This window comes from Falco peregrinus, chromosome 7 (genome assembly GCF_023634155.1).
Source record: "Falco peregrinus isolate bFalPer1 chromosome 7, bFalPer1.pri, whole genome shotgun sequence".
Taxonomy (NCBI): Eukaryota; Metazoa; Chordata; class Aves; order Falconiformes; family Falconidae; genus Falco; species Falco peregrinus.
The window spans coordinates 19,865,547-19,874,089 of NC_073727.1; positions in this window are offsets into that span (position 1 = coordinate 19,865,547).

Genomic DNA, 8,543 nt, shown 5'->3' on the forward strand with positions numbered 1-8,543 from the left:
TGTTTGGGTTTTTTTTTTACTGGGAAGACTGGTACTGAGCTGTGCACTTCAGCAGATACTCAGCAATGTTCTAGCAAATTGTTTGCAAAACTAAAGATATGGCACAGATATGGCAGCGCTTCAAAACAGGCTGGTTTGGCGTTTCTTGCACACAATTTCAGTGCTCAGGTTTATCTGTTCTGTTTAGTTTGTGCTGTTTGTCGGTTGCTGCCTCTCCCACTCCTGTTAGGATTTACTTGTTACTCTCCGTGCCCTTTTTCCCCTTGCGCAGTCTTTGGTGGCTTGTGCCATTTTAATTTTGTTCCTCTCTGCTTTCTGGTGTTTCTCATTCTTCTCTTTTTCCTGTACAGGCACTTTATTACCTTCACATCTTCAAGCAGTGTATTTGTGGTTAGGTATTTTTTAATTCCCTTAGTGCTACTTTAGTCCAAGTCAAGATGCGCTCACCTTTCCTTTTGCCGATTAGATGGTGCTGTATCGATTGCTTTCTTGAAATCCAAACATATATTGTCCACCATGTAGTATAAATATTAAAAAAAAATTTCAACTCTGACCATTTTAAAAAAAAAAAACCACCAACTCATAAACTTGGTCAATTTGCAGCAGGTTCTTTACTTGTAACCTTCTGCACGAAATAAGGCTGTTCAAGGTGGTGGACCATGGTTAACAGAAAGGAACAAGGTAGTAGCATTTTTTTTTCCTTTCTTGTAATTTTGTCTTGCTTGCACTTAGAGTTGGAAGCTGTCTTAATTGGTACATGTTTTTGTGGTTGGCATTCTGTTGCCTGTTTTCTTAATGGGAGGGTCTGGGACAGGGTGCATGGATTTGCGTAGCTCTTCCAAAGGAGGCTGTGTGCTGGTACCCCTTGTCTCTTCATTCACCCAGGGCGTGGGATCACTTTTTGTAGCCAGAGTAGCTTTTTATTACTATTTTTACATTATTTTTTAGATTTGAAGATGATTGGAAAAACTCGAAATTACTTTTCCAAACGAAAAGGTATAATAAAAATAGAGTTTGGATTTTGAGCTTCCCATCTTCTAGTATTATCCACTGAACTGAATTTTCTCCTTTTGGTTTTTTTTGGGTTTTTTGGTTTTGTGGTTTTTTTTTTTTTTGGCTTCTGTGTAAATGTAGATGTCATCTTGAGGCTTGTGCTGAACTGAAGCCTGTGACTTGTTTCAAGTTGCTGTGGGGTCAAAGCCCTGTTTGTTCTTTGGAGAGGGACAGATTTTCTGTTTCATCACCCATTGCGATACAAACTCAAAAGCAAAAAAAATCCTTTCGCCTTGCTTTTGGCTCCGGCCGTACTGTTAGTCGTGTCTCTCTGAATCTCATCAACAGCCAATTTTCCTTAACTTGTGTCCGGAGTCGTTCTTGGGGGTTACAGGCAGCCCTTCCCACGCCAGCGCGAACGCTCGGCGCTGCTGGCTCCAGCTGGGAGAGGACCGTGTGCCTCTGGAAGTCAAATGTCAGATCCGATATGATGAAGCGATATCATCGTGCCGCAGAAGCACCGTAAGACAGGCTTTTACCTTAAAGATCATACAGGAATAACAAATTTAAACTAGATTTAGTTCAATAGCAGTTCTATCAAAGGGTGACAAATAAAAGTCAGTTGTGTCCATGGGGAGCACTATTTTCTTGACAGATCGCCTTGGCTGTCTCCCTCTTGGTCTTTATGATCTTCCCAAGGCTGATGAAAGCCTGGGAAGTGTGAAATATGTGCAGTACTTTTTAAATTTTTTTTTTCTTGGTGTCAATTTTAAAAGTGCCTAAGTGAGTAACAGGACTCCAGAGTGAGCTGGAGGAACAGGATTAGACCTCATTTCCCTCCTAAGGAAAGCGCCCTCCCTCCCTGCGGTCCCTCCGCACGTGTGACTCCAGGCGAGCAGTGGGAGTCCGGAGCCTGGCCGAATCCGGCTGGAAAGAAACCTCCGCTCCTTCCTCGTGCTGCCTCCCGCGGTTTTCAACCTGTCGGTGGAGATCTTCCTAACGAGCCTCATCTCTCGGCCAAACCTTAGCCATCTCCGATTTGGGGTGGACGGTGAAGAGGGGGGAAGCTTGGATAGAATTCAGTAGGAAACTGCCTCTTGGATTGCAGGCGCAAATACCTTCGGCGTTTAGCATGCGCCTCTGGACAACCACACGCCTGAGGCTGTGGCTAGAAAAAGCTGATATGCTGGTGTCCTCGCCCCTTTTTGGAATCAGAGAGGCAGTTTCTTCCTATATTCTTCATTATTTCTAGGCTTATAATAGTGGCACCTGCTAAACATTCTGGCAAAATAGTTGTAACTGTTGGCAGGTGGGTATCAATTTGTAAAGATACATGAGAATTTTATGTGGGTTAAAAAAAAAAAAAGAAAAAAAGTTATCAATGCTAGTTTAAAAAATTGCATTAAAGGAGAATTTCTTCTGACCACAGTGAAAGGCTGTAACAAAACACTATTAAGGTGTATTAGTACCACTTAAGGATTCAGAAAATGAAAGCAATCCATATGTAGATGTTTTATTTTTCATTAGTAATAAAATGTTGTTTTCATTCTGACAGCTTAATAACATATGAGTTGGGAAAGCCTAGGAAATTACTATTGGCGAGAAAAGCTATAAGGACATCTCTTTTGCAGAAAACAGAAAATTAGCTTGTAGGAAGTTGATGGGTGTTGATACAAGCAATGATCAGATGGGAACCTATTGCTGGGGTACTAATGAAAATAAATATTTGTGGAGCCTATAATAGACACAGACCATTCGGCGTTGCACTGTCACCCTGCTCTAGAGATGCCTTTTTTAACAGTGATTTATTTTTATTTTTTTCCTTAACCAAGTGATTGTCAATAACAGTGGTTGTAATTGAAAAAAGATTAAGGTAGTAGTGAGTGTTGCGAACCTAAACGTGAGAAGACAGTGGAACAGTATCGGAGGCACACAAAAAACGAAGGACCCCCCCAAACAAAAAAAGAAGGAACCCTCCCCCAAACAAAAACCCTAGCTGAGCGCCGGGGAGTTGCGTCTTTCATTTCCAAATTTTGTGCGTCTTAATTTTGTTCCGCTGTCACGTTGGCTTGGGGGCGGGGAGCATGGAATCAACCTTGCATCTCCGGTAAGGGCAAGCGAGCGTGGCTGTCGTGGTAGTTGTGTGTGCTGGGTGGCTGGCAGTTGCCTACAGTTACTTCGCGTGTCTACCAAATGCATCACTAAAACAAGATGAGCTGTGTCCTGTCCCTGCTGGTCACCAGACTCGCCAGCGGGTTCTTACATGTCTGTGCGTTCCTCTGTCAGCATCTTCCACTTGCGTATTTGTTTCTCCCGCCATGTGCCCCGACGAAAACGGCACCTGTGTCTCATCTGCTGTAGGTGTTCCGCCTACCTCAAGAGGTAAACATGGTATCCTAGAGTCGTATGGTCACAGTCTTGTTCTTTTTTACATAAGCACTAGTGCGCGCGCACACACACACACACACACTGGAATGTATATTCTCCTCCCCCCGCCCCCAAATAACCTCTTGACCTGATCCTTGCTGTAGCCACCACCAACTCCTCTTGCAAATTGGATGCTGCTTTAAATGTGAAAACAAATGTTCAAGAAGCTATAAAACCTGAATGAAAGCTAAAGCTGAATTTATAAAGCCTTGTTGCATATGAGCCAAAAGTGCAAAAAGCTCTATATAATGACTAACCTGCCACTCATATAAATATAAATATATATAAATATATTAAAATCAGACTGTTCTACAAAATTGTGTATTTGTATTTTTGTGTACGTACAATTTTCTGCTAAGCAGAAGGAGGATGTAGTATAGGATGATGTGAGAAGAGATTTTGTTTAATCATATTTCTTTGTTACTTATTTTTGTTAACATCCAGATGCCTGTCTTTGTCTTATGTGTATGACACTGTTCGAAAGGTGCAGTATCTCTCTCCCGCCCGCGTATTAAACCTCCTCCACCATGGCGGAGCCGGGTAGTGCTACACATCATCATCGAACCCCACGATACGCCTAGGTCTTGAGCTTAACAAGGGCTGCTCATTCAGCTGGAAGACGATAAGTTTCGCACTGGTACTGCATGGGTGCGTTGTGTCGTTGCTCCTGATAGTAATGTCAAATACTCGTGCGCTGCCCGCTGGCTTTTCACACAGGCGTTCTCCGAGCACGCTGTCTGCGTGCGATGTCTTTGCTGCTGGTCCTCAGACTGAAATTTCAGGAGGTTGAGAAATGAAATAGCGTAGTTTGGGAGGGAGGATGAATAGATCCTTGTGTTAGGAAGTTGCTTATGGCAAAAAAGACGCCAGGGAGGCGGTGCTGCATCTCACAGGGGAGTGAATCTCAGGTACCACCACCACGGAGGAGGATGGGAGGAAGGTGCCGCGGCGCTCGTGTTCCCCACAGTCTGAACGCTGCTAAAGTGTTTTTGCCTTCAGGAAGGCAAGCTGGCGAGGTAATAGGTTGTAACTTTCCCGTGCCACTTCAGACACATCCTTCCACCCCAGGAGTTGCACGTGAGCCATGTGCGTCTCTGGTGGCTTTGTGGCAGTTTGGTCCGTTGCTGTAGGACGGTTGTAGCAGTACTGGGTAGCTGAGGTCCGTCTCCTCATGGCTTGGTGTTCTTGCAGTAAAGATACTGATTTTTCAGAAGAATATTGTAAAATCTTCTTCAAATCACTGTGTTTATCTGCAAGATGCCAGTGGGTCTACTCTGTTGCAAGGAGAAAAGTAAGAGTTTTTCTCCCTTAGTGCGCTGCAGAATCGTTACTGACCCACCACAGAGGCTGGGGGCAAAGGAGAACCACATGAAACGGGATGTAGTGGAAAAAATTAAAGCAAAGCTTTGGGCACGAGGTGGTGGAAGTTCACCTTCCAGTTCCACCACAGGTTTGCTGCAGACCCTTGAGGCAGCCCGGTCCTTTCTGCCTGCATCAGTGTTCCCATCTCCGACATGCAGGGGAGAGTTAATATCCGTCGCATCTTCCTCAGGCAGCAGATGCTGCGGAAGTATGAACCATCAGCTTCTTCCCTTGTGTCCTCGGCTCGCTCCCTTTTTTTTTTTTTTTTTTTTTTTTGCTTTTTTTCTTCTTTTAAACTTAATTTCTAACATTGTTTGAACTGAATTTTGGCCCAGGGAGAGCGATACTGCATCTTTACTTGTAGGGCTCATATTTATAACAATGTGTAATGACTGTAGCAAAAGTCCTTGTTTCTGTATGTGAATGGACAGAGAAACAAGTGCTCTATTGTATTGATTAAAATAGTTAAAATGAGTCCTGTATCATTGTATCTCCTATTCTGGATTAGTGCCTTTTGGACAGTAGACTGTTCTGTAATTAAAATGTAGTATAACTGCTTTTTTGTACAGTTTTGTTTTAATAAAACTTTTTTTTAATTTGTGTTTATTTTAGTATTGTACCTATTAGAAAATAAAAATGTATAACTCAACGATGCTGCATTTCTTCTATAGTTCTTTTTGTGCAAAGCTGTCTGGGTGTGGAAGCCTGAGAGAGGCCTTGGATGCGAGTAAGACCTCAGATGTGTCTGGAGAACGGAATATTCTCTACAATTACAGACTCGTTTGAGAAAGACTTTGGTCTTTGTGCCTTCCCTTTTTTGTGGGGATGGACTCGGGGAGGGATGAACGTGGCGGACCCTGCGGTGGTACAGTTGAAGCGGTGGCATCCCTTGGCATTTGAGCCATGGGCTGGTCCCCAGGGCCTTTGGGGGATCTTTCCACCAGCAAGAGATCTTCAGAGTAGAGTTTTAGCTCCTTTGAGTGCGGTTGTGTTTGTCACAAGTAAATGTGCTGGTCATATGTTAAGGTAGTGGCCAAGGAGATGGTGCAGGCGAGGCAGAAAGGGGCACTTCTCTTTGGAAACCTCCCCGGCCAGGCTCTGGGAGCCTCGGAGGGCTCTTGGGGTCCCACCCCAACATAGCTGGTCTCGTGGTCGAGGAGCTGTTTGTTGAAGGTCTGCAGGGAGCAGACTTCGGGGCCACTTGGTAATAAAATATTAAAGACATCGAAGTAAGGAGCACAGGTATGATTCTGAGAAGCCAAAGGCACGAGGATGCTTTGGCTGCCCTTTTGTCCTGGCCTAGTTGTGGTGCTCAGCATCCCGGGGTCTTGAACCAGGGCCCGCGGGGAGGGGGAGGGAAGATCTTCATAAAAACAGGAAGGAGTTCGCAGAGCTGGTGTCTGTGAATTAGCCAGGTGGCAGAAAAGACTCTGAAAGTCACAGAAGTTGATTTATTTATTGAACGGTGCCTGGATTCTGCAATACTGGTTAAAATCAGTACGTGCAACAGTGCTTTGAGAGGGATTTTGGGGGGTTGCCCTGGATGGACACCCCCAGGAGAAGGGTCAGGGCAGCTCCGATTTTGCTGGAGCTGCAGGTGGTGAATAATACACCGTAGGGCTGGAAGCACCTTCCAAACTGGTCCTTGTGCCTCTCAGAGGTCATGGGGGGTGGGGGGGTGGGGAATCTCTGCCCCCATGTCATCAGCTGCTAGGTGGGCTCTGTTCACTGAGGGTGTTTTTCTCCTGGAGGGAGCAGGCTGGTGATGGGAGACTAAACCTCCAGGGAGTGTGTGGCTGTCACACCCGCCCAGCCCCGCTGCCACCTCCTGCCTCCCAGCTTTCCAAAGGAAACAGTAAAAATAACAAAAAAAAAGGGCCTTGCTGTACGTCTGGGTTAGCGCCGTACCTGGAATGGAAGGCTGAACCCCTAGGACTGTTGGCTTTTGAGCCATTTTTCTCACTGGGTTTTGTTTCTTTTCAAGTTAATGGCCCAACACATGCTCTTTCTTGCTAATTTCCCCGTAAGTGGTGACCCGTTGGAACAACTGACTTGGCTGCTTCACCCGTCAGGGCCCTGGTCCCAGCCCACCCGCGCGGAGGGCAGTGGGGGAATGAGAAGGAGATGCGCGGAGAGCAGGAGTGGTGGTAACAGGGCTTCTCCCAGCATGACCGGGGACACACAGAGCCCTTTCCTGAGGACAGCACTCCCTGGCACTGCCTCCTGAGGACAGCACTCCCTGGCACTGCCCTGGGCAATGGGTGAAGGCTGATGCTTCACAGATGAAAACAAGGAGTGCCAAAAAGCTCAGTTTGGACATCTTCTAAAAAAAGAGAAACAGACAGCAAAGGCCTGCGCTTTGCAGAAAGCACCGCTTCCAGCCCATTTTGCGTTTTGGATTTTTTTTCCTTGGGGAATCAAGGCACATAGTTGGGGAAAAAAACTTCATCGCAGGTGGGTGGCCAAAGGTGAGCAAAATCCCACTTAGGAATCCACCCAGCTGGTGGCACAGCATCTCCTGGCATGGCCTGGTGCAGCCAGATGCCCATGGCACGAGCCCCCGGTGCTGCCCACGCGCCACCTTGGCTGCAACCCAGCAGCTCTGATGACCCCCGCTCGCCTGGTGCAGCAAAGGGTGAGGGCAATGAAAGCGGTATGAATTTGAAGGAAGCAAGGAGAAAAGGTGGGGTTTTGTGGGTTTATTATTGTTATTATTTATTATTTTCCTGCTGTTTTGATCGGTGCCTTTTAGAACCAGCTTTGGCTGGAGAACAGAAACCGGAGTGCGGCTGCGGTGCGGGGAAGGTGTTACAACTGCCTTCCGGGAAGAGCAAGGTTTGAACAAAGTAACAGCACTTCAAAAGGCTCCTGTGTTTCAGCCAAAGATGATTTTTTTTTTTTTTTTTTCAGAAGGTAAAACATTAAAGGGAAGTGGCTTAAAAAAAAAAAAAGGCAGCTGTATTTTTCTGCACCGATTGCAAAACAACACTGATAAAAATATCCTTTGCTAAATGACTTTCAGCAGGAACTGTGGAATCAACACAGACTTTGTTGCTTAAAAAAAGCAAACCACAATCAAAAAACCCCACCACCACACCAAAACAAAATAAACCACCCCCACCCCAAAAAAAACCCAAGTCAAACCCTGCCAGTTGTTTCCAACATGAAGCCACATTTTGGAGAAAAATGTTGGCAAAGCAAAAGAAAATGACGTGACCCAGGGAGAGAGTTTGAAGGACACGTTGCTGCCCTGAAGCCTTGGTGGGGTGCGTAGGGGCTCTCACTGCCCAGAGGCCAGTTGGGTGTAGCTGGGGGTCTCTGCAGCCTGCGCAGCACCAGCCTCCTGCCCGCAGCAGTGTGTAACAAGTGACAGGACAAGAGGAAACAGCCTCAAGTTGCACCAGCTGGGGGGGGGTGTGGGGGGGTGTAGCTTAGATATTATGAAAAATTTCTTCACCGAAAGGGTGCCCAGCACTGACACAGGCTGCCCAGGGAGGGGGGGGAGGCACTGTCCCGGGAGGGATGTAAAAGACTTGTAGATGTGGCGCTCGGGGCCATGGGTTAGTGGTGGGCTTGGCAGTGCTGGGTTAACGGTTGGACTCGATGATCTTAAAGGTCTTTCCACCCTAAACCATTCTATGACTCGGCACCCACAGAATGTGAGGTGAACATTCACAAAACCCCCAACCCCCCAGCCAGGTTGAAGAGTCCCCAGGAGCCCTCCCACCCTGCCCCACAGTGTCCCCAGTGCCCAGGGCTCA